The 24,366-nt window shown below is 36.2% G+C and overlaps 1 protein-coding gene across 5 annotated transcripts in view; it reads left to right on the plus strand.

Moving 5' to 3' along the window:
• Positions 1-24,366, plus strand: part of PARD3B (par-3 family cell polarity regulator beta) — a 1,152,086-nt gene that overhangs the window by 401,391 nt on the left and 726,329 nt on the right. The gene's annotated exons all lie outside the window — the stretch shown is intronic.

A 24,366-nucleotide genomic window follows, 5' to 3' on the forward strand; every position in this document is an offset into this window, starting at 1 on the left:
AGTGTGAAATTTGGAATAGAAGTGATGCTGTGATGTAGTTTTGAGAGTTCTATTTTTAGAGTCTAGGAATAAAATACAAACATTTTATAATTTTGTTTCTCATTTAGATCAAAATGGTATAATGTAGACAATTAAATATATTTTCCTTTTACTCAAGGCATTTCATTTTTTGTTCAAGTAGAAATGAATTGTTTTAGGTTCTGAAAGGTTATTGTGTATGATTATTATGATTCATGGATACTGACTAGTGTAAGATATTATTTTTGTTTTTAACAGTGAACCTTGGCAATAGTAATACTAAAAATGATTGCATTTTCATGATTTTAGTCCTATTAAGTATTAGAATGTACAATTTGGAATAGTGAAAGCTTTTCTCTTAAATTTGTTTACAAGAGCTTGCATTATTGGTTAAAACAGTTAACATAAAGATTACAAAGTTAAGAGTGTATAGCATGACATGAATAGCCTGATGCATTTTATTAAGATTTAATGGACATTTTGACTTTGAGGGGCTCCCCTGATAGCTCAGTTGGTAAAGAATCTGCCTGCAATGCAGAAGACTCCAGTTCAATTTCTGAGTCGGGAAGATCCACTTAAGAACGAATAGGGTACCCACTCCCGTATTCTTGGGCTTCCCTTGTGGTTTATCTGGTAAAGAATCCACCTGCAATGTGGGAGACCTGGGTTCAATCACTGGGTTGGGAAGATCCCCTGGAGAAGAGAAAGGCTACCTACTCCAGTATTCTGGCCTAGAGAATCCCATGGACTGTATTGTCTATGAGGTTGCAGAGTCAGGTACAACTGAGTGACTTTCACGTTGACTTCGAAAGGTTTTGTAGAATCAAGTTAAATCAACGAGATAAATTGTTACTTAAATGGGTATAAGAAAATGTAATATATGTACCTTCAAATTTCTCCTTTGAGAATATTCTTAATGTAAGATGAAAGCTGTTGGATTTTAAACACTACAAACAGATAATTCGTTTTTTAAACATCATAATGTTTCATACTGTCCTCTCCTAAGGGAGAAATTTCTTTGCTAGACTTGCTTTGAAACTTTATGTAGAAATTACTCTCTGTTGCTTTTTTGCTGAGATGTAAAACTTGCAGAAGCTATAGGAAAATACTACAGTTTTTAAAGATCTGACATGTCGTTTGTTCTTTCTGAAGGATTCTGTGATTTTTCTGTTTTTCCTTGTTTCGTCCTTTGTCCCACTGTGAAGGGTGTCTAGCCATTGCTGCTGCTGCTAAGTCGCTTCAGTCCTGTCCAACTCTGTGTGACTCCATAGACGGCAGCCCACCAGGCGCCCCTGTCCCTGGAATTCTCCAGGCAAGAACCCTGGAGTGGGTTGCCATTTCCTTCTCCAATGCATGAAAGGGAAAAGTGAAAATGAAGTCGCTCAGTTGTGTCCGACTCTTCGCGACCCCATGGACTGCAGCCTACCAGGCTCCTCCGTCCACGGGATTTTCCAGGCAAGAGTAAGCCATTGCTAGATCCACCTAAATAAATCCAAAGACTTCACGGTACTAGCTCCATGCTTCTGACTTTTTCTTGCTCTATAATCCTTGAGACTTCCCCCATCTTTGTACCATACCCCCCATCTTTGCACCCTACTCCCCATCTTTGCACCATACTAGTAGAACTGGTGCTCATTACTTCCCCAATCCTTCACACACCATTTTTCCCTACACTTAAAAAAAAATGAAAATTTTCAAATATAAAGAAAATTTGAAAAAAATTTTTACAGTGAAGAGCCATGGACACAACAGTTAGGGTTTACAGTTAACATTCTACCCCGTTTGCTTTGCTTGTTATTTCTGAACACATGCATCATTATGTTCCTCTCCATTCTTCAGTCCATCTTATTTTTGATGCATTTCTCAGTAATTACAGATATGCATGCATGTTACTTACCCCTAAAACTTTAGCATTCATATCATTAACTAGAGTTCATTATTGTATAAGGATCTTTTCAAAGTAAAATTTACATACAATGCAGTGCTCAAACCCTAAGTGCATCATTTGATGGGTTTTGGCAAATATATACACCTGTGTGATGTAAACTCCTATGGAGATAGAAAGCATTATTATTATCCTTGAGTGAGTGACTGAGTGAAGTCGCTCAGTCATGTTCGACTATTGTCCATGGGATTCTCCAGGCAAGAATACTGGAGTGGGTTGCCATTTCCTTCTCCAGGGGATCTTCCCAACCCAGGGATTGAACCTGGGTCTCCTGCATTGCAGGCAGACGCTTTATCCTCTGAGCCCCCAGGGAAGCCCTAGTAGCCTTTATTATCCTTGAAAGTCACCTTTTCCCAGTCTCTACCAACCCCCCTATAGCAGCCACTTGCTAGTTTTCTACCACAGATTAGTTTTGCCTGGTTTAGGACACCATGTAAATCCAGATTATACAGTATGTATTCTTTGGTATAAGGTTTTTTTTTTTTTTACTCACCATAATGCTTTTGAAATTTACTTCTTGATGGATATATAGCAGTTAAGTTCTTTTTAATGTTGAGTAATATTCCATTGAATGAATATTCTACAAATTACTTGCCTGATCTCCTGTTAATGGGCATCTGAGATATTTCCATTTTTGAGTTATTATTAATGAAATCAATATCCTTCTCTCTTTTAAATACAATTCATCTTTTATCTAATAAATAATACCCTTTGAGTCTTAGTTAATGTAATCTATACAATATACCTTGTATATGAGAAGAGGATTTTTTTGGGGGGGAGATGTTTAATGAGAGGTTTAAGTGATGTTTTTGTGCCCTGAAATCTTTTTTCCTTAGCAGCATCTTCCAGACAGTCACTTATTTTCTTCCATTTAGACAAGCACATTGAATTTCTCCTTCAGATTCTGTTCCTTGGCTTTTATTTGTTCCCAATTTAATTAATTTGGGGGCAATAGAAGAGCATTTCCTCTTTTCATAATAGCAAGAATGCAATTTTTAGATGTATGTTTCAAGAACAATTAGAGAGTCCTGGGTAATGCCCTGTTCAGTTTAGAGCATGAAAAGACAAATATATATATATATATATCTGGTTCATCCAAGTCTTCATTCTGAGATTGGGAACCATCTTATTAAGTTGACAAATAAAAAGGAATTTAGAATGTGACCTTGATATTGCCTCTGGCAATCAATTTTCCTGGAGTCAGGCTATAGCACTATAAGACTATATAATGACTATAACCACATAACAAAGTATCACAAGACTCTACTTTGACTTTTGCATGTCCTCTTCTCAGAGTCATCAAAAGCAAACCATTTTGGGATGTCCTTTTGTCCACATACCTTTTCTGACTAATGGAAAGCTCAGTGCAACTTGACGGTCTTATGCCCTTGAGTTCTAGGGCTCTACATTTGAGCCTGGGAAAAAGGACCTATATAGAAGGTGATAGAATATATTCTGCAATGAAAATTCCTTTCAAAGACCCTTGTGGTTTATACCAGAGAATTATTGTACTTGATTAAAAGTGAGGCCAAGAATCCAATTTTTGCATTTTCCCTCTTGCTTGTGTTTTCAACTAATATTGTAGAGCCTTTTATTTACTCAGCCAGATTGACAAGATTATAAATGAGAGCTGTGTGTGGAAGCCTCTAATTTTTCATAAGTAAATGAATTAATTTATCATCGCTGTTGTGTTTTATTGCTGTCTCCATGCCAGACTGCCCTGCTCCTTTCTTCCCCCTTTTGCCTTCTAAACATTGGATCCATGTCATCGTGTTTGACAGGTTTCTGATTCCCCTGTCAGATGCAATTTGGTGCTAATCACATTTCCTTTGCTCAATGTCAATGATACAAGCCATGCATAATATTCCTATATGTCCACTCGCTCGCTTGCAGTGCAGCTGGAATATCTTGGGCATTAATCTGATAGAATGCCACATTGAAATGCAAAAATGATGCTTAAGCACTAAGCTAATGTGGTCAGGCAGATGTGCAATAGATAACTGAGGCTAAACTGGTGATCTTTCCTAAGGTTTGATGAATTTTATTTCATTAATGAATATCTCTTTACAAACCTGAGACTATGTAATCAGTGCTGGTTCATTAGACCTTCAGCATTTTTAATAGAATTCATTCATTGTCCATGTATGAAAGAATGAGGATTATTTTTCCTATTAAAAAGCAAGTTATAGGTAGTTATTTTTAATGTTGAAGAATATTCCTGTCTCAGATCATGTACTTTATCACATATATGAAAGTAGCTAACAATGTAGAAAAACCTATTTACAGAATAATGTGCTAGTTTCTAGCCTAGAGGAGATCCCAAACAATAGACCTTTCTTAGATTATTTTAGAGAATCACAGAGTATGATGGGAGGATTTTGGCAAATTTGAGAAGAGGGGATTGTTTGTGAGAGTATGTTTTGTCTCTCAGAAAGGGAAAGAGGAAGCACTCAAGAAAGAAGAAACAGCATGAAAATCAGAGACATGGCGGGGGTGGGGGGCATTGTTCAGTGAGGTGGCTGACATTTATTGTGGTAGATAAGACTAGAAAAGTAATTCAGGAACAAATGGAATGGTCATGATTTTGTAGAAAGAAAGGATAAACTGTTTTTTTAAAAGCAATTCTGTCATGTTGAAATTTGAATTTACAAAAGTTAATAGTAATAAAGGAGGATTAGAGAAGAAACCAAAGGGATATCAAATAGGAAATTCTTGAAATAGGACAGATAAGAGATCAGGGTCCAAACCAAGGATAATTTTCAGTGGGATTAGAAAAGACATGATGCACATTAAGAGGCATCAGTAACTAAAATTTGTAGTTTCACACTTGGGTTGGATATGGTGGATGGGGGATGCTATGGGGAAGGAGAAAAGAAGGAACAAAAATATATTTCCCAGTGTCTAGATGAAATAGAGTGTTTCTGTGTTATGGTGCCTTTTATATGAAAAGACCATAAGTATAGGTAGGGTGTGATAATGAAATTAGTTTGGATTATGTGAAATTTGAGGTTCCTGTGGGACAAATAGCAGTGAACAGGAGAGAGATATTTGGTAGTAATTTTCATTCAATAAATTATTGAAATCATAGAAAGAGTTGCGGTTGCTTTAGAAGGAGAGCATATAAGCAAAAAGAAGCAACTAAATGATGAAATCTTGAAGTTCAGACTATATTTAAGGGAAAAAAAAATTGTACCACAGTGAACTGAGAAAAGACTGAACCAACCAATTATCCAGAAAACAGAAGTATTGTGGTAGCTGGTATGGGGTAGGGGACGGTGAACACTATCAACTTTACTAGAATGCTTAAGCCAGAATGCCAAGGAGATATTGTTGAGTGAATAAATATAGAAGGTCTTTTTCCATTTAGAGAATATATGCTAAGTGTTTAGCAAAAGCCAAGGCAGTATCAGTGGAGCGGTAGAACGAGAAAGCACATTGTATTTGGTTGAGGAGTGAATGAATGGTGTGGGACTGCACACAGCTCATGTCGACAGAAAAAATTGGTGGTGAAGAAAAAAGGGAAGAGCATTGGTTTATAGCATCGAGAGCACATAATTACATAAAATGATTCTTAACTACGGCAAACATTCTCAGTGAGGGTGATATTGCCCTCAAGTGAGTAAAAATTGGTACTTGGAGAGCAAAAAATATCTTAAATTTTACAAAGCCTTATATCCCAGGAAAGTGCAACCTATCTGACAAAATCTTATTCCTCAGTGTTTCATTTCTCTTGTTGGGTTTTCTTGGGCATCATAAAAGCAACATCATCTGAGTTTATGGAATCTAGGTCCATCTAGTCAAGGCTATGGTTTTTCCTGTGGTCATGTATGGACATGAGAGTTGGACTGTGAAGAAGGCTGAGCGCCGAAGAATTGATGCTTTTGAACTGTGGTGTTGGAGAAGACTCTTGAGAGTCCCTTGGACTGCAAGGAGATACAACCAGTCCATTCTGAAGGAGATCAGCCCTGGGATTTCTTTGGAAGGAATGATGCTAAAGCTGAAACTCCAGTACTTTGGCCACCTCATGTGAAGAGTTGACTCATTGGAAAAGACTCTGATGCTGGGAGGGATTGGGAGCAGGAGGAGAAGGGGACGACAGAGGATGAGATGGCTGGATGGCATCACTGACTCGATGGACGTGAGTCTGAGTGAACTCCGGGAGTTGGTGATGGACAGGGAGGCCTGGCGTGCTGCAATTCATGGGGTCGCAAGGAGTCAGACATGACTGAGCGACTAACTGAACTGAACTAACACATTGTATACAAGATCAGGGCTATAAAATTAGGGCAAATGTGCAGCTGCAGCTGAAGGACTTTTGATCCATTGTTAGATCTCAAGTTTGTAATTTAAGAGGTCACCTATATCTGCTTGTTAGCAGCTATCGGCTGACTTGCGGATGGTGTATATTTTGTTCCTCAGTGCTTTTGTATGTGACTTGAACTTTGAAAATTAAGGCAATTTGTAAATATAAGCTATTATAACTATTAAACTATATATATAAGCTATATATTATTTAATTTTATAAAAATTATTCAACCCACCATTAATTGTATCAAATGTTAAAAAGGATAACAGTATCAGAATTATTATCTTGCTGCCAGTTAAGTTAAAAATTATTTTCTTAAGGAAACTTTAAAAGTTCAGTTCACTGAAGATGTATTTTAAGAACCAATTAAAAATTTAATCATTTTACTTTTGTTGGAAATATAACAATTTTGGATGATTTTTAGAAATTTGGTTAATTTCTGCATTTATGTAAATTAGTTTCATAAATTTAATTGCAATTTATATGTTTGTTTTATTAAAGATTGTTCAACAAATACAGTTTCAAAGCTAAGTTAAATGTTATAAACTTTCTAGTTTCTAATTAGACATAACTTAAAAAATTTAGTCATTCATAACTAAATTGAATAAAAATTATAAGCTGCATACTTTTTATGTATAAAACATAGATATACATACAGTATATAAACAGATACACAGTATATTAAAATTTCCTGTTGGATGGCAGTTTATAATGTCTTAAATGCCTCCTTAGGGAGACAATTGTGAATAAAAGGTTGAGAAATACTGGGATAGAGGATTCTTAATATTTTCTGAGTTTTTGTTTCTCTTTCAATTGAACAAGACTTGTGTGAGATTTACTCAATGTGTGAAACCACTGATAACTAAATTTACAGAAAAACACCTAATCTTTCTGAGGCACAGTGCTTATAGAGGATATGCACTTAATGATAAACTTTATACATACAGGTAATTTTGATTCATAGAAAATGGTGACCACAAGTTCAGAAGTTGAAATGTCTAAAATTGTTAAGTCAGATTTTAATGATCTGAATTGAATTTCAGCATAAGCCAGACAGACTTTCTATGGCACTAAGGATGTGTTATCAGTGTATTACTTGCCTTGGTGATAAAGGACTTGATGAGTGATATGGCAGGAAAAAACTTACTAAACTCAGAAATACAATGGACTACTTAATGTAGTCCATAGCCATAACACGATGAACTACAGCCATTTTTAGTGAAGGAGTCTTGAGCAACCAGATTCCATGAGTCCTGTCTTGAAACAGTTAAAAGGTAGAAAATGCGTGGATTGACTGTACAACCAAAACAGCGGTCCTTTTGGATATTAGTCTGCAGGGAATTCTCAAAGGGTAGAAAGACTACTCAGAGACAACCTGAAACAAAATCATCTCAGCTTTCCTTGGGGGAAGATGCTTCCATTTTCAAGCTGATAAAAGTGTTAAGAGAGTGAAATATTCCCATGCAATTAATAATGGATCATTGATACACAATGCTGGTTGCTGCTTGTAGCCTGCTTTGGTCTCAGTCATTGTATCTCAGTCATTGTATAACTTTAAACTGGCATTCTCAAATAAGTGGGCATTATTTTCATGTATTCTTTTTTTTGTTGTTTGAACATTCAAAGGGAAAAGTTAAAAGCATATACATTCACAGTAATTCCATGTATTAAAAATCTATCAAGATATCAGTTAGGTACTATTAAAGTTATTAAAGTCATCTGTGAATAGTCTTTTCCAAGATTCAACTCCCTATTAAATATCTTCTTAAAATCTTTGTGAAAACAGTTATTCAACAGTATCAATCCTTACTGTATGTAGAACTCTGTAATAAAAACACTGAGGATTAAACATACACATCCCAGCATTTAAGGAGCTTGAAATTTAATGGAAAAGCTAAAACATACACATTCCTAAAACTGTTCACAAACTGAAGTAGGTGAAAATGCAGTGCAAATGATATATGTAAGTGTTGAATTAGATATACAGTAATGGAATGATCAGTCAATGAGGTTAATAAAAGACAACTTCCCAGAAACTGAATACTGAATGGGGTTTTCAATGAAGAGAGTATAAATTAGAATAGAAGAAGGAAGAAATTATGTCATGTATGAAAAAGAATTACAGGTGAAAATATAAGAAAGCCACCAACGGATGCAGATATAAGAATAATGTCTTCGCTGAGTAGTAGATAGGTAGAAAACCTTGAAATAAGAACGGCAACATAATTATTCACTACATCTATACCCTGGCAGTTAGAAGTAGTGATAAAATTGAATTTCCTGTTTTATGGTAAGTATGAAAAAGGAAATAATTGATTTTGATTATTTTATTGAGTATACTGCTCAACTTTATAGTTGGCATTGAAACAAATCCCCACTCCTAAATACCTCACTCCACTTTGATATGTAATATTCATTTATTTTTATATAATTACTGTAACAGAATTCCTTGATTCCAAGGAACATAGCCCAACCCTGGCTACCTCAAACAGCAGGAAATATATTTGAAAACCATGAGTGTTCCTAAAATCAAAGGGAGTCTAAGAACTGAGAATTTATAAATGGGCAAGGAGTCAAGGTAAAGTGAGGAAGCAGCAGTTAAAACTGCTTTTGAGAAGGAATGATCTGGGACTTCCTGGTGGTCCAGGTGGATAAGACCCAGCACTTCCAATGCAAGGAGCACAGGTTAGATCCCTGGTCAAGGACTAAGGTCACACATGCTACATGATGCAGCCAAAAACAAACAAAAAAGTTAAAAATTAAAAAAAAAGAAATGATCTAATCAGAATGCAATTCTGCAATAAGCAAACACTGAGCTTTCTCATCTTGTATCACTTCAGTGAGATTGAAGTTCCAGGAGAATATTATTACTTGAGCTTTGGTCTTATTACCATCCCTATGCTGTATGGGCTTCCCTGGTGGCTCAGATAGTAAAGAATCCACTTGTAATGCAGGATAGCTGGGTTCTATGCCTGGGTTGGAAAGATCCCCTGGAGGAGGGCATGGCAACCCACTGTAGTATTCTTGCCTGGAGAATCCCCATGGACAGAGGAGCCTGGTGGGCCATAGTCCATGGTGTCGCAAAGTGTCAGACATGACTGAGCAACTAAGCACACACACATGCTGCACCAGGTCAGAGCGCGCGGCGATATCTAGAACATTTGTCTTAGGTAATGAGCTCTGGGCACCTGGATGTGCCATTCAAGCAGGGCAACACACAGGGCAAATCTTGTAGAGAAAATCAGGGGCCTTTTAGGTATGAGGAATGGATATTGGTTGGCCAAATACTGAAAAATTTCCCTCAAGTCTTTGGAACGTGAGTGGTGAAGTAGGGGCAGTTTATCCTAGACTCCCATCACTTCATGGCAAATAGACAGGGAAACAGTGGAAACAGTGGCTGACTTTATTTTTCTGGCCTCCAAAATCACTGCAGACGGTGATTGCAGCCATGAAATTAAAAGACGCTTACTCCTTGGAAGGAAAGTTATGACCAACCTAGATAGTATATTAAAAAACAGAGACATTACTTTGCCAACAAAGGTCCATCTAATCAAGGCTATGGTTTTTCCAGTGGTCATGTATGGATGTGAGAGTTGGACTATAAAGAAAGCTGAGCATTGAAGAATTGATGCTTTTGAACTGTGGTGTTGGAGAAGACTCTTGAGAGTCTCTTGGACTGCAGGGAGATCCAACCAGTCCATCCTAAAGGGGATCAGTCCTGGGTGTTCATTGGTAGGACTGATGTTGAAGCTGAAACACCAATACTTTGGCCACCTGATGCGAAGAGCTCATTTGAAAAGACCCTGATGCTGGGAAAGATTGAGGGCAGGAGGAGAAGGGGATGACAGAGGATGAGATGGTTGGAGGGCATCATCGACTCAGTGGACATGGTTTTGGGTAGACTGGGAGTTGGTGATAGACAGGGAGGCCTGGTGTGCTGCAGTTCATGGGGTTACAGAGAGTTGGACATGACTGAGCGACTGAACTAACTATCCTAGACTCTTTGGCATTAAAAGTAGTCATTTATCAGTTTATTCAAACTATTTTTATATTTATCAAGCGATTTCTTTTTCTCTCAAGAAGTTCCTAGGTGAAATAGTTCTCCATGGAAAATAGCACACCCTTCACCACTAAGAATAGAATATGGGTATTACTAATTAAGTCCCCATTCCAATTATGTTAGTGAAATGGCCAAGGGACCAAACAGCTAGAAGTCCCAATACAGTGTCATGCCATGCCATGCTTCTACAGAATTTCTTAGCATGTGAGTGCTATCTCTGAAGGCATTTTGTTATTTCTCTCTGAAACAAACCAGGTCTCCATAGCAGTTTTTAAGTTTCTTTAGTTAATAATCTGTCTGTTTTGACCACTGAACCCCTTGCTTCCAACACATTCCAGAACCCAAGGATAGATCTTAACAATTTCTGAATAGTCAATTGTATGGCATAATTTTTAGGTAGTTTTCCCATTCCATGAGTGATAAATATGGGCACATATGCCATTCTTTCTATGTTAAATATTACTGTTATGTACATTAAAGTTTCTAAACTGTAGCATCTAAACATAAGTGACAAAAGATTTATATCCGTTACCTGAAAGCCAAGCTAACATTGAAATGTTTTCTGGCACTAGAAGGGAGATAATTAATTTCACTAGTATATTTGGGATTCTTTCTTTGAAAAACAGTAGTATTATAATGTAGTCAGAATAATTACTAATGATCCAAAGAAAGTCAAAAAATTAGATTAAACAGAGGTTGAGTTTTCACCAGTGTTTTATAAGTGAATGCATAGCTCTCTTTAGAAGAAGAAAAGCATGTTTTTGGAAATACTGATAAGTGAATAACTACAGAATATGCACTGACTAATAATATAATTATATGTTAATATAATTGTATGTATATTTGGAGAATTACTACTCTAGTACTTTCAATTATAATTATAACTTTAAGAACCTATATTATTGGTTTGAGTTGTTATATGAATCCATTCTATTAGGAGGTATAAGCACAGCAAGATATTGTAAGTCGGAAGTTTGGTCACAGGATTTTTCTTGAGCTCAGTACTTTTGGTCCTTAGTAACACCTAATAAACTTTTGGAAGCTATGTAGCTAAAGCATGAATAGAAACATATAGATAGATATAGATACATATGTAAGTGTAAATATATACACACATATTATACATGTGTATGTTTATATATTGGACATGAACTTGGGCAAAAATCCAGGAGATGATGAGGGACCAGGGAAGCCTGCTGTGCTGCAGTCCATTGGGTCGCGAAGAGTCAGACATGACTTGGTGACGGAACAACAACAAAAGTGTTTATATATATGTTTTAAAACATAGTTTAGGGTTAAAATCATGTATCCGTTATCCCTTGCTACAATAATACTGTGTAATGCATTACCATCAAAATCAGTGATCTAAAACAAGCAGTTTTTCATTGCCAACAAGTCCACAGGTTAGCTGAGAAGTTTGAGTTCTGTCTGGGTTTAATCAGGTGTATTTAGGTAGTTGTGGGTCAAATAGGCAGATCTGCTGATATTGGCTGTGTTTGTTCACATGTTTGGTAATTATAACTGTCTATTGAGTGATCTAAGATGCCCCTGACTAGGGCAACTGGGCTCTTCTTCATGGGATCTTTTACCCCCCAGAAGATTAATCTTTGTATTCTTAGTAGTGCAAAGTTGAAAGGAACAAAAAGAAACATGCATGCTTCTCACAGCCTAGACTTGGAACAGCACTTGATTCTGCCAAATTCTACTGAGTAAAATAAGTCACAAGGCCAGGTTGGAGTCAGGGAGTAGGGGCATTGACTTTGATGAAGGAGCTTCAAAGTCACATTGCAAATTGAAATGATCCAAGGAGAGGAATCACTGTGGCTATTTTTTTAAAAAATCAATTTACCACAAAGTCTATGTATATACACACACACACACATACCATAAAACTGAAACTCTGGAAGAGTTTTATATCTGGTGTTTTTAAAAAGTGGGGCTCTAAGTCATTTTCAGAACACTCATTTCACAATGTAAGCAAGGTGATACTCAAAATCCTTCAAGCTAAGCTTCAACAGTATGTGAACTGAGAACTTCCCGATGTACAAGCTGGATTTAGTAAAGGCAGAGGAACCAGTTACCAACATCCATTGGATCATAGAAAAAGCAAGAGAATTCCAGAAAAACATCTACTTCAGCTTCGTTGACTACATCAAAGCCTTTGACAGTGTGGATCACAACAAACTATGGAAAATTCTTTTTTTTTTTAATTTTATTTTATTTTTTAACTTTACAATATTGTATTGGTTTTGCCATATTCTTTAAGAGTTGGGAATACCAGACCATCTTACCTGCTTCCTGTGAAACATGTACGTAGGTCAAGAAGCAACAGTTAGAACCAGAAATGGAACAAGGGACTGGTTCCAAATTGGGAAAGGAGTACATCAAGACTATATATTGTCACCCTGCTTATTTAACTTACATGCAGAGTACAGAGATATGCATACATTTAACTTATTAAGAGTGCATACATTTATTATTAAGAGTAGATACATTTAACTTATATGCTGAGTACAGAGATATGCAGCTGACACCACCCTAATGGTGGAAAGTGAAGAGGAATTAAAGAGCCTCTTGATGAAGGTGAAAGAGAAGAGTGACGAAGCTGGCTTAAAACTCAACATTCAAAAAAATGAAGATCAAGTCATCTGGTCACATCACTTCATGGCAAATAGATGGAGATATAATGGAAACAGTGACAGACTTTATTTTCTTGAGCTCTAAAATCACTGTGGACGGTGACTGCAGCCGTGAAATTCAAAGACACTTGCTCCTTGGATGAAAAGCGGTGACAAACCTAGACAGTGTATTAAAATGCAGAGACATTACTTTGCAGAGAAAGGCCCATATAGTCAAAGCTATGGTTTTTCTTGTATGGGTGTGAAAGCTGAACAATAAAAAAGGCTGAGCCTCAAAGAATTGATGTATTCAAACTGTGGTGCTGAAGAAGACTCTTGAGAGTCCCTTGGACTGCAAGGAAGTCAACCCAGTCAGTCCTAAAGGAAATCAACCCTAAATATTCATTAGAAAGACGGATGCTGAATCTGAAGCTCCAATACTTTGGCCACCTGATGTGAAGAGCCAACTCATTGGAAAAGACCCTCACGCTGGGAAAGATTGAAGGCCGGAGGAGAAGGGGACAATAGAGAATGAGATGGTTGGATGACATCACCAACTCAATGGACATGAAATTGAGCAACCTCTGGGAAATAGTGAAGGACAGGGACATGCTGCAGTCCTTGGGGTCACAGAGAGTTGTACACGACTGAATGACTGAACAACACAAAACAAAATATCACTTTTGGACAGGAGGTTCATGAAAGGTTAACCTCATCATCTAAGTGCCATAGTTGAGTAAGGATTCCAACCCAAAGAGGGAGAAAAGAACTTTGCCTAACTTTGAGGTCAGTGAACTGTGGGCAGATCAACTTACTCTTTTCTTCTGTTTCTTCTCTGTCTCTTTTGGGAACCTGTCTTTGGCATTTTAATTCTCACCTCCTTAAACAATAACAGTGATTAGAGAGGAATGCCTGAGATTGTAACTGGTCAAGTGACCAACTGGAGCAGCTAAGCATGGTATAGTCTTCCACCCATGTAGTGTTTCTTAGGTGAAAATATTCAGCTTTGAAACTGGGGATTGACCTACATGGTCTCTGTCCTGGCTGCCTTTTTATGATGGAGACATTTGATTATTGTTCTAATATCTGCAACTGATCCCAGCTCACTAAATCCCCATCGTCCTGGTCAATGGCTGCCTCACACAACTGGTTAGCTTGATCAGAATACTTAACTTTTTTGTGATCCTGCACTCAACCAAAAATATTTTCCAGAAGATTACATGGACTTCTTTTCAGTATACTTCTGAGAAGAATTTGATTATAATAAAATATGACTATGTGTACCATGGGCTTCCCCAGGTGGTGCTAGTGGTAAAGAACACACCGGCCAATACAGGAGACATAAGAGACACAGGTTCAGTCCCTAGATCGGGAAGATCCTCTGGAGGAGGAAATGGGTTATCCCCTGTAGTTTTCTTGCCTGGAGAATCAATCCCAAGGACAGAGAAGCATGGTGGGCTACAGTCCATCCCGTCACAAAGAGTCAGATACGACTGAAGCGACCTGGCACGCATGCATGCATATCATAGGTGGGTACGGATTTGAGAGGAATCTATACTGTTGTTTGAATAAAAGCATCAGGATCTTCTTATTGGATCAAATAACATGCTAATGGATACAATAACATTTAATTGACATTGAATGCTAAAGATTTCTGGTACTATAAGCTTCAAACTTGCCAATATTAACAACTTGAAGAGTGGATCAAAATAGCTCATTTGTTGTTCCTTTATATCAAAATAGCTTATTATTTTATACTAACTAAATTTTATGAATTGATAAAAAATAAGTTAGAAATGACTGAGAAACTGTTTTTAAGTATTAAAATGAAACAAATACTCTTTCAGGGTTAAATTTTTATACTGAATTGTATTTTCCAGCAATGGTGAGTCTATGCAGCAATCTTTGGAGATTAAAATAACTTGAACTGGATAAAAATTATTTCCCTTTGATTTTATAGATTATCAGAAGATCAGCTAAATGAAAAACTTAAATATGGTTCTTCACCAGGCATGGGCATTTGGAAGAAAGCTCTTATCCCTAGAATGCTGGCAAGAGAGAAAATGAAAACAAATGTTGCATCTCAGCTCATAAGACATAATTGTTTTATTATTCTCTATTTGACTACCCCAGACAATTTAATTCTTCCCAAATCCGACTCTAACCCTACTCCTATTATGGTTAGCAGAATGACATTAACTTTTAATTTGCTGAGAATATTGAGGCTACCCAAGTTTAGCTTTCTTAATTCCCCCGTCCCTGGAGATGAAAATCTCGGTTTGTTTTCATGTGCTTCTATTTACTGTGTCTGACTAAGAAATAGTCTTCCTTTTTGCCAAAACTAACTCTTTAATTTCTGGTTTTAATCACAATCCCCCATCTTCTTGAGTCTCTGGTACTTTTGTTCAAACAATCATATTTTTCTTAGAGTTTACTAAAGAAATATAAACAAAGATATTTTCCTAAAAAAGAGTTTGAAAACTTTTGTTTCTAATTCCTCTTTGTATGTGGTTTGTTCTCCCTGTTACTTATAAACATGCTCAGTTTTTCTTTATATTTTAAAAAGGAAACCTGTGCAGTCTTTTAAATTCCATGTTGTTTTGATCCTTTTCACTTCCTTTATGAAGTTCTGGAGTATTTTGTGCTCACCAGCTCAGCTTTTCTTTATCTCCCATTCTCTTCTTAATCCAATAAACCAACCTTCAGTTTCCATGGCTGCTCCCTCAACCCTTTAGGAAAACTGCCTCCTTAAAATAGTCACCATAAAGTAGTTGAATCCAGTGACTTATCTTTATACTCTTATAACCCTCATCTCATTTACCATATTCTCTTTCTGAAGCTCCAGTCTCTAATTGCTTCTGGGCTCAACTATCCACTGCTCCCAACTGCTTCTTCAGATGCTTCTCTTTATTGGCGGGCTCTAACTCCCTTGTTTTTATCTCCTTGGTCAATCAGTTCAGTTCAGTCCTTCAGTCTTGTCTGACTCTTTGCGACCCCATGAGTCGCAGCATGCCAGGCCTCCCTGTCCATCACCAATTCCTGGAATTTACTTAAACTCATGTCCATTGAGTCGATGATGCCAACCAATCATCTCATCCTCTGTCATCCCCTTTTCCTCCCACCTTCAATCTTTCCCAGCATCAGGGTCTTTTCCAATGAGTCAGTCCTTCGCATCAGGTGGCCAAAGTATTGGAGTTTCAGCTTCAACATCTGTCCTTTCAATAAACACTCAGGATTGATCTCCTTTAGGATGGACTGGTTGGCTCTCCTTGCAGTCCAAGGGACTCTAGAGTCTTCTCCCAGCACCACAGTTCAAAAGCATGAATTCTTCAGCCTTCAACTTTCTTCACAGTCCAACTCTCATATCCATACATGACTTCTGGAAAAATCATAGCTTTGACTAGACAGACCTTTGTTGGCAAAGTATTGTCTCTGCTTTTTAATATGCTATCTAGGTTGGTCATAACTTTCCTTCCAAGGAGCAAGCATCTTTTAATCCGCAGTGATTTTGGAGCCCCCCCCACCCCAAAATAAAGTCTGTCACTGTTTTCATTGTTTCCCTATTTCCCATGAATTGATGGGACCAGATGCCATGATCTTAGTTTTCTGAATGTTAGGTTTAAGCCAACTTTTTCACTATCCTCTTTCACTTTCATCCAGAGGCTGTTTAGTTCTTCTTTACTTTGTGACATAAGGGTGGTGTCATGTGCATATCTGAGGTTATTGATATTTCTCCAGGCAATCTTCATTCCAGCTTGTGCTTCATCCAGCCCAGCATTTCTCATGATGTACTCTGCATAAAGTTAAATAAGCAGGGTGGCAGTATACAGCTTTGACGTACTCCTTTTCTTATTTGGAACCAGTCTGTTGTTCCTTGTCCAGTTCTAACTGTTGCTTCCTGACCTGCATTCTCAATAGCCTATTGTAATTCCTCTTCTTTTCTTATTATTATAAACTTTTCTGAAAATTAAGTTTAATCCTTGCATATCTATTTTATCACCTCAAATAAATTGTGAAGGCCTTTAACAACAAAGATGATATCTCATATGTTTTTGTTTTCTTGTTCTGACAAAATAAGCAAAGTTCTCTAGATTGAGGACATGGTCTTTGATTAGGAGCATTTGCATTTTTTCATTCGATGCTAATGAAAGGAATGGCTTAGCTTTAACATAGAACCAAAGCAGAAATGGTAGATCTTCAACTACATTTATGTTTTCAAGTTAAGAGCAAGAAGGAGAATGTAAGATGAATTGAGAAAATAGTATTAACATATATATACACTATCGTGTAAAACAGATAGCTTGTAGGAAACTGCTGTATAACACAGGGAGCCCAGCCTGGAGCTCTGTGATGACCTAGAAGGGTGGAAGAAAGTGGGGAGGAAGGCTTATGAGGGAGGGACACACACACACACACACACACACACACACACACACACACACACACAGAGTTATGGCTGTTTCACGTTGTTGTGTGACAGAAACCATCATGACATTGTAAAGCAGTTATCCTCCAATTAAAAAATTTAAAAAATAAATTTTGTAAAGAGTATTCTGCAGTCAAGCAGCCTTACTTCAAATCCCACTTCCAATATATTAACTCTTGAAATGCCAGATTTCTTCACTATTTTAAGGTTCTCTTTCTTTTCTGTAAAATAGAGATAATCATGGCATATGCTATTGGTGTAATGAGATTATCCTTGAAAAGCTCTTAGCACAGTGCCTGGCATATAGAGGATAGTCAATAAATGCTGTTCAGCAGGTCAATTTTCTGATCAATTTAGAAGTATTCATTTGGGCATTTGGGGAAAGCCCATTTAATGGTAGTTTATTTTAAAATTGTATATCACCTTGAGATTTTTCTATAGATTGGGTCTGAAAACTTTACAATATGAAGTGGTCATTATTTTTCTTATAATAGAGGACATAATTTACTTTGAATCATACAATGACATAAAGGCTTGGAAAGATTTTTTTTTTCCTCTGAAGGAAAAAAAATAATACTGACAAGTTTTCCAGCTTTTGTTACCTTTCCAAGACCTTTTAGATAATACAGACCTGATCTACCTACCAAACCTGTTACTGGACCAATGACTTTGGTTGATTCATTTAAAACCCTTTTGAGCTATACAAATTTTGGTAAATAAACACTAAGAAGAGAGAAAGGAATTTCAATCAGGTTGCTAAATTTTCAAAGAGAGTCAATTTGTACCTCACTTTGCCTGTATCTTAGAACAAATGAATCTGTTGCAGATACCCAGAATCAGCACTTGTTTTTAATGTTTGATTATAAAAACAGTATTTAATTCTAAAGCTGCAAAAATCTTATGACATTTGATGTTGGAGGGAGACATCCTGATAAATATATATTTTACCCCTTTATCTGGATTTGCTAAATCTAGTTTTGTATCCTTGTAGGTCAAGGGGTAAGCTATTGATCTAAGTATTATCTTAATGACCTTTTAATATTTGTATATTTAATAGATCATGATGTAGTATGATATAATGTTTCAGTAGGGAGGATGATATAGAAAATTTTAAAGCAGTTTTTATATCCCTTTAAAAATCATAGCTCAAAGACATTTTTTAAGCTTGGGTGGGAGACATTCTTGTCATCATCTAAATTTTAATTTTAGAAAGTATCATCCTCAGTACTTTGTTTCATCTCTTTCATGATCCTAATGTCTGATTCTCTTTTTCCTTTAAACCAAAAAATAAATGTTTTTTCTTAAGTTCTCCAGAAAAAAAAAATTACTATCTGTCTTTAATGTCTCCCTCTGTTCATTGTTCATTCTAAAATTTTATTTTGCTTATGAGCAAGTGCCACTTTTCTATACAGTGGGAGGGACATAATTTCTTGAAAATATTTTATTCTTTCTGTGTATGATAGATACTCACTGAAGTGTATTTGCTGATTGTACAAAACATAAAATGTAAGTGACAAAAGGAGAATAGAAATCTTAATTTTGTCATGAAAGAATACATTTTTAACTAAGTTAATATTCTTTAACTGAAAGTTGCATGGTTTATACCAGTTTAGTGTTATATATTTTGTGATTGACAACAACAACAACTAAAGATCAAGAGAATGAGAACAAGCTGTGAACTGAGAGAAAATGTTTGCAAAAGATACATCTGATAAAGAACTTTTGACCAAAATATATAAAGAACTCTTGAAAATCTACAGGAAGAAAACAACCTAATTAAAAAGCAGGCCAAAGACCTTAACACATCAGCAAAGAAGATACAGAGATAGCAAATAAGCATATGAGAATATGCTCCACCTCATGTATCATGAGAGAAAGGCAGATTAAAATGACACTGAGCTACCACTGCACACGTACTAGAATGGCTAGACTGTGAAACATTGAGAACAGCAAAAGCAGAGAATGATGTGGAGAGATAAGAACTCTCAGTATCTACTGGTGGAAATGCAAAATAGTATAGCCACTCTGGAAGACAATGCTTCTTCCAAAACTAAACATAACTTTTACCAAAGATCAAGCAATTTTACTCCTTGGTATTTACCCAAAGAAATTGAAAACTTATGTCCAGACAAAAACCTGCACACAGATATTTACAACAGCTTATAACTACCAAAACTAGGAAACTACCAAGATGAATTCAGTAGGTGAATGGGTTAGTAATAAACTGGTGCAGCTAGACAGTTAAAAATTTTTCGACACTAAAAAGAGCAAAACTAATACAGTTATGTAAAGTTTAAAAATAAAATAAAATTCAAATACAGTAATATAAAAAAAAATAAAAAAATAAAAAATAAAAAGAGCTATCAAGCCATGGAAAAACATGGAAGAACTTCAAATGCTTATTACTGAGAGAAAGAAACCAATCTGCAAAGGCTATTTTACTGTGTATTGCATGATTCCAACTGGATGACATTCTGAAAAAGGCCAAACTATGGAGATAGTAGAAAGATCAGGAATTGGAGAGGGGATGGATGCATAAAAAGGCAGAGCACAAAGGATTTTGAAGGCAGTGAAAATACTCTGTATGATACTGTAACAATGGATAAATGCACATCATTCCAAATAGGATGGAGAATACTGAGTACACCATAATGTCAACTGTGGACTTTTGGTAATTATGGTGCATCATGTAAGTTTATCAGTGGTAACAAACATACCAGCATGGAGTTGAGGATGGTTGCTAAGGAGAGAAGCTGTGCACTTGTAGGGGTAGAAACTATAGGGAACATTTTTGTATCTTCCCCTCAGTTTTGCTGTGAACCTTAAACTTCTCTAAAGTAAAAAGTCATTAAAAAAAAAAAAGCATGTTTATCAAAGGGAAGGTAGATTAAATAAACGTGTAAATAAAACCCATCTGATCTTATCCTAAAAGATCTGGGGTTAAATCTGTGCTTTTGATGTTTACATTTAGTCCATGATATTTTATTAAGGGGCTTGCACTTCCTGTTTGTCAGGCTATTGTTACTGGTGGTGGTACCTTCAAGGCGATGCAGCTATTTTTGTTCCTAGTTTGTTTGCCTTGTGAAGAATAATTGTACTGGTTATGCATGATTAAATTAGTCAAAGTTGTAATTCCTGTATGGTGAAGTTCAAGGCTCTCAAGCCATGAGATCCGCTAAGTGATCCATCTCAAGCCTCTTAGCATGATTTTAGGTTAAGAATGGACTGCTCTAAGGTGTCTGTAGGGGACAGTACTTGAAGTAGTTTAAAAGAATAGCTGTTTTCATCATTAGAATTAATAGCATTTATAGGACTGTTATGTTGTGTATATCTGCCTGGAGTAAAATCACTTTCTAAGCTATAGATAAATGAAACTTACCCAGAAACTCTTAAGAAAGAGTAGAATATTGGCTGATGAAAATTGTGTGGGTTTAGGGATCTAAAGCCATAATTAATTTACAGTTGATTTTAATTGATGACACCCTGATATATCAGAGGTTCTTTAATTAAGAAATAAAAACGTAGGCAGATTGGAATATTGGTAATTGGAACTAGAGGAGGTGTAACTAATGAAGTGTAGCTTTATTAAATGTTTTGTTCATTTTATAGAAAACATTTTGTAGAACTGATTAACAATTATCTTTCACTTAAAAGAAACACTGATATTTGGAGGATTTAGATTATTTATTTGAAAATATGTGCTGTGTTAGAAATAATGGTTGTGGCTGTGAATCTCCAAATTGCTTTTAATGTTGTGCATGGAGTACTAAACCCCCATGCTTTATTATAAGCTATCAGAGTTCATCTTTTAGTGACTTTTGGTCCAAACCTACATTTAATAAATGGCTCTGCATTGTAAAATTTCCAGTGTAGCTTGTCAGATCTCTTGCATCTGCTCAGCATCTCACTAAGAGTTTCATCTCTATTTTATTATGTCTCTAATGTCATTGCCTAGAATGATAAGTGTCTGAAAAATGACATAGATTGTAATTTGCAGTATTACCTTTGCTATTGCAGATTATTCTCCCTTATAATTACAGCTTAGACAAAAACCTGCTTGATACTTCCTTGTAATCAGAGTAATAATACCTTGTATTTATGCAATCTTTTCTTTTGTGAGCTCCAAGCACTATTATAGGCACTCTTGTTAATTGTCATGACATTCCTATGAGCAAAGCAGATGGTTGCAGAAAGGGAGGCCGAAGTGTAACAAGGTTAAATGACTTGCCTAGGGTAAAGCCATAATCAGTGACATTGATGGGAAGGAATCCAGGTCTCCCAATTCTAGACCAGTTTTCTGTCTTCTGCATCACTTTGCCTCCAAGTTTTTTACTCATGACATCTGTTTCCATCATTGTCATGCTGTTAATTACTTAATATCATTTTACTGCAAGATTAGCTAAAGGGAACAGATACGGCTCTGAGTGTTTAAAAATATGTTTAATGCAGCATGACAGAAAGAGTGACACTTCATGGGGAGGCTAGGGAGAATGATTTTTATGGGATTTTGGTTGGTTGATGAGTATCACTAGTTTCAGGGCTTCTGGAGATACAGGTTTACGTAAATGGTGCTTTCTGAGTGATGCAAATGCCTTGAAGTTATTGGTCTAGTTTTCCTATGTGCATCAGTTGAAGCAAAACATGACTCATTAGTTGATTACTGGATTATACTATTTATTCAGTGAAGTGCCTGCTGAATTAGCAGATATGTCTTTTTATGCTCAATTATCCACATGTATAGTCAGTGTTTTGAAGCTTGGGAAATGTATATTTAAAAGTTATTTTATTAAAATGTAGATGAAATTGCAACCCATTAGCCATGTCTTTTTAAATATGTGTGTGTGTGTGTGTGTGTGTGTGTATATATGTCCTCTGAATGAAAGTAAAATGGGACCTGGGGTGGATATTTATTAGTTTGTTTTTTCAGAGGTCTTTAGTGGCAGGACAAAAAACTTGAAGGCTATATCCATCAAAGTTTTCCCATGATGTTTGGGTCTAATATATATGAGTCATTGACTAAACAGTAGAAAGAACTGATTTAATTGTTCTGACCATAGATTTATTGACAATGAAGTATAATTTGGTGACCAGTAGATCTTATTATTTTTACCCTCTTGCCCTTGTTTAGAAAGCCTCATTTATTATGCGATGCTTGATTATAACCCAGTAATCAGATTTCTATTAATCACTTTTATTCCACATTTTCACTTTTTTTCCTTCATTCAGTATTTTTCATATTTTCTCATATACATGTATTTTTAACATTCTTCGTTCCGTTCACAAGGTCACCATATCTCTGGTGCTAGCTTTCTGAAAATATGTTAAAATGCATTCTAAAAATACAGACTCAATTGTATCTTTCTCTTCTTTTAGGAAGTAGGCTTTTTTTTTTGATAGAGGATGTCACGTGTTTATTGTTTAGTTTCTGTCTTGTCCGACTCTGTGACCCCATGGACTGTAGCCCATCAGGCTCCTCTGTACTACAGATGTTATCAGGTGTTATCATGTTACCATGTTACATGTTATTATGTATAACGGGTATATATTCTTTAGAAATAAGCTACTTCTCCAGACACGGGCCTTTATCATTTAAACTATAATGTCTGTAATACCTTGAGTGTCTGTAATTTGAAGGAAGCTTCTAGTTTCTCTGGTTTAAAATAACAGCATTGGTATAGTTTTCATAATTCTGTGAATACTGGTTGTAAAGTAATGGCTGATTATAGGTTATCACAAGGCTTACAAAATTCAGAGAAAGACCCAATTAAAAACAAAATTTGAAGTATTTAATATTGAATATACACTGTGTACTAGTTTCTGGGAAGGCCATAAATGTAGCTTTTATTTTCTAAGCAGAAAGTAGGATTTTGCTCAGAATATTCTTTGTGGATTATTGTATTAATAGATATTCTGTCTCACTGGTCTGTTTCCAGAGTGCTCCAGGAGTAAGGGACTGCATGCTTTGTGACCATTCAGCCTCAAGTCCCAGAACAGAGATCTACTCCACGGCCCATGAGAGCCGTGCATGCCCTGCTTCGTGCTCTGAGCTTATTCAGCTAATACTCTTCCTGGGCCGTGTGCCATATGGTCTGGGAGTCACACTAGAAACAGCTGGTGACTTCTCTGTTTATTAGTAGCAGTCGTGTCTGAGTAAGGTAGATTCTTCAGTTTTCTCTTCATCCATGATTTCAAAACAATGCATTGCTTATACATAAACTGATGAAGGTAAAGTTTTTAGATTATCTATTAAAATATTACCATCATTCTTCCTTCTCATGTGCCTTGGACTGTCTACTCTGGCATTTGTCTTTTTTCCTCTTGCTTTTTAAAATATTACACTACTTAGAATTCACAAGATTACAAATACTGTGCCTTATTTAAATCTAATAATTTTTCTAAAAATTTATTTTATCGTTCTAATTTTACTGATGAAGAAGCAGAGGTTTATATATCTTAGAAATGTGCCAAATTGTGACAGCTAATGTGATATCATTCTGTCGTTTTCAAGATTGCACCCAAGTACTGCATTTTGGACTCTCTTGTTGACTACAAAGCCTACTGTGTTTCTTCTTCTTGCTCACAGTAGTAGATGTAATGATCATCTTAAATAAATTCTCCCATTCCAGTCCATTTTTAGTTCAGTGATTCCTAAAATGTAGATATTCACCTTTGACATCTTCTGTTTGGCTACTTCAATTTACCTTGATTCATGGACCTAACATTCTAGGTTCATATGTAATATTGTTCTTTACAGCATCAGACTTTACTTCAATCACCAGTCACATCCACAACTGGGCGTTGTTTTTGCTTTGGCTCCATCTCTTCATTCTTTCTGGAGCTATTTCTCCGCTCTTCTCCAGTAGCATATTGGGAACCTACTGACCTGGGAGTTCATCTTTCAGTGTTATATCTTTTTGCCTTTTCATACTGTTCATGGGGTTCTCAAGGCAAAAATACTGAAGTGGTTTCCCATTCCATTCTCCAGTTTTGTCA

The sequence above is a fragment of the Bubalus bubalis genome, chromosome 2 (genome assembly GCF_019923935.1).
Source record: "Bubalus bubalis isolate 160015118507 breed Murrah chromosome 2, NDDB_SH_1, whole genome shotgun sequence".
Taxonomy (NCBI): Eukaryota; Metazoa; Chordata; class Mammalia; order Artiodactyla; family Bovidae; genus Bubalus; species Bubalus bubalis.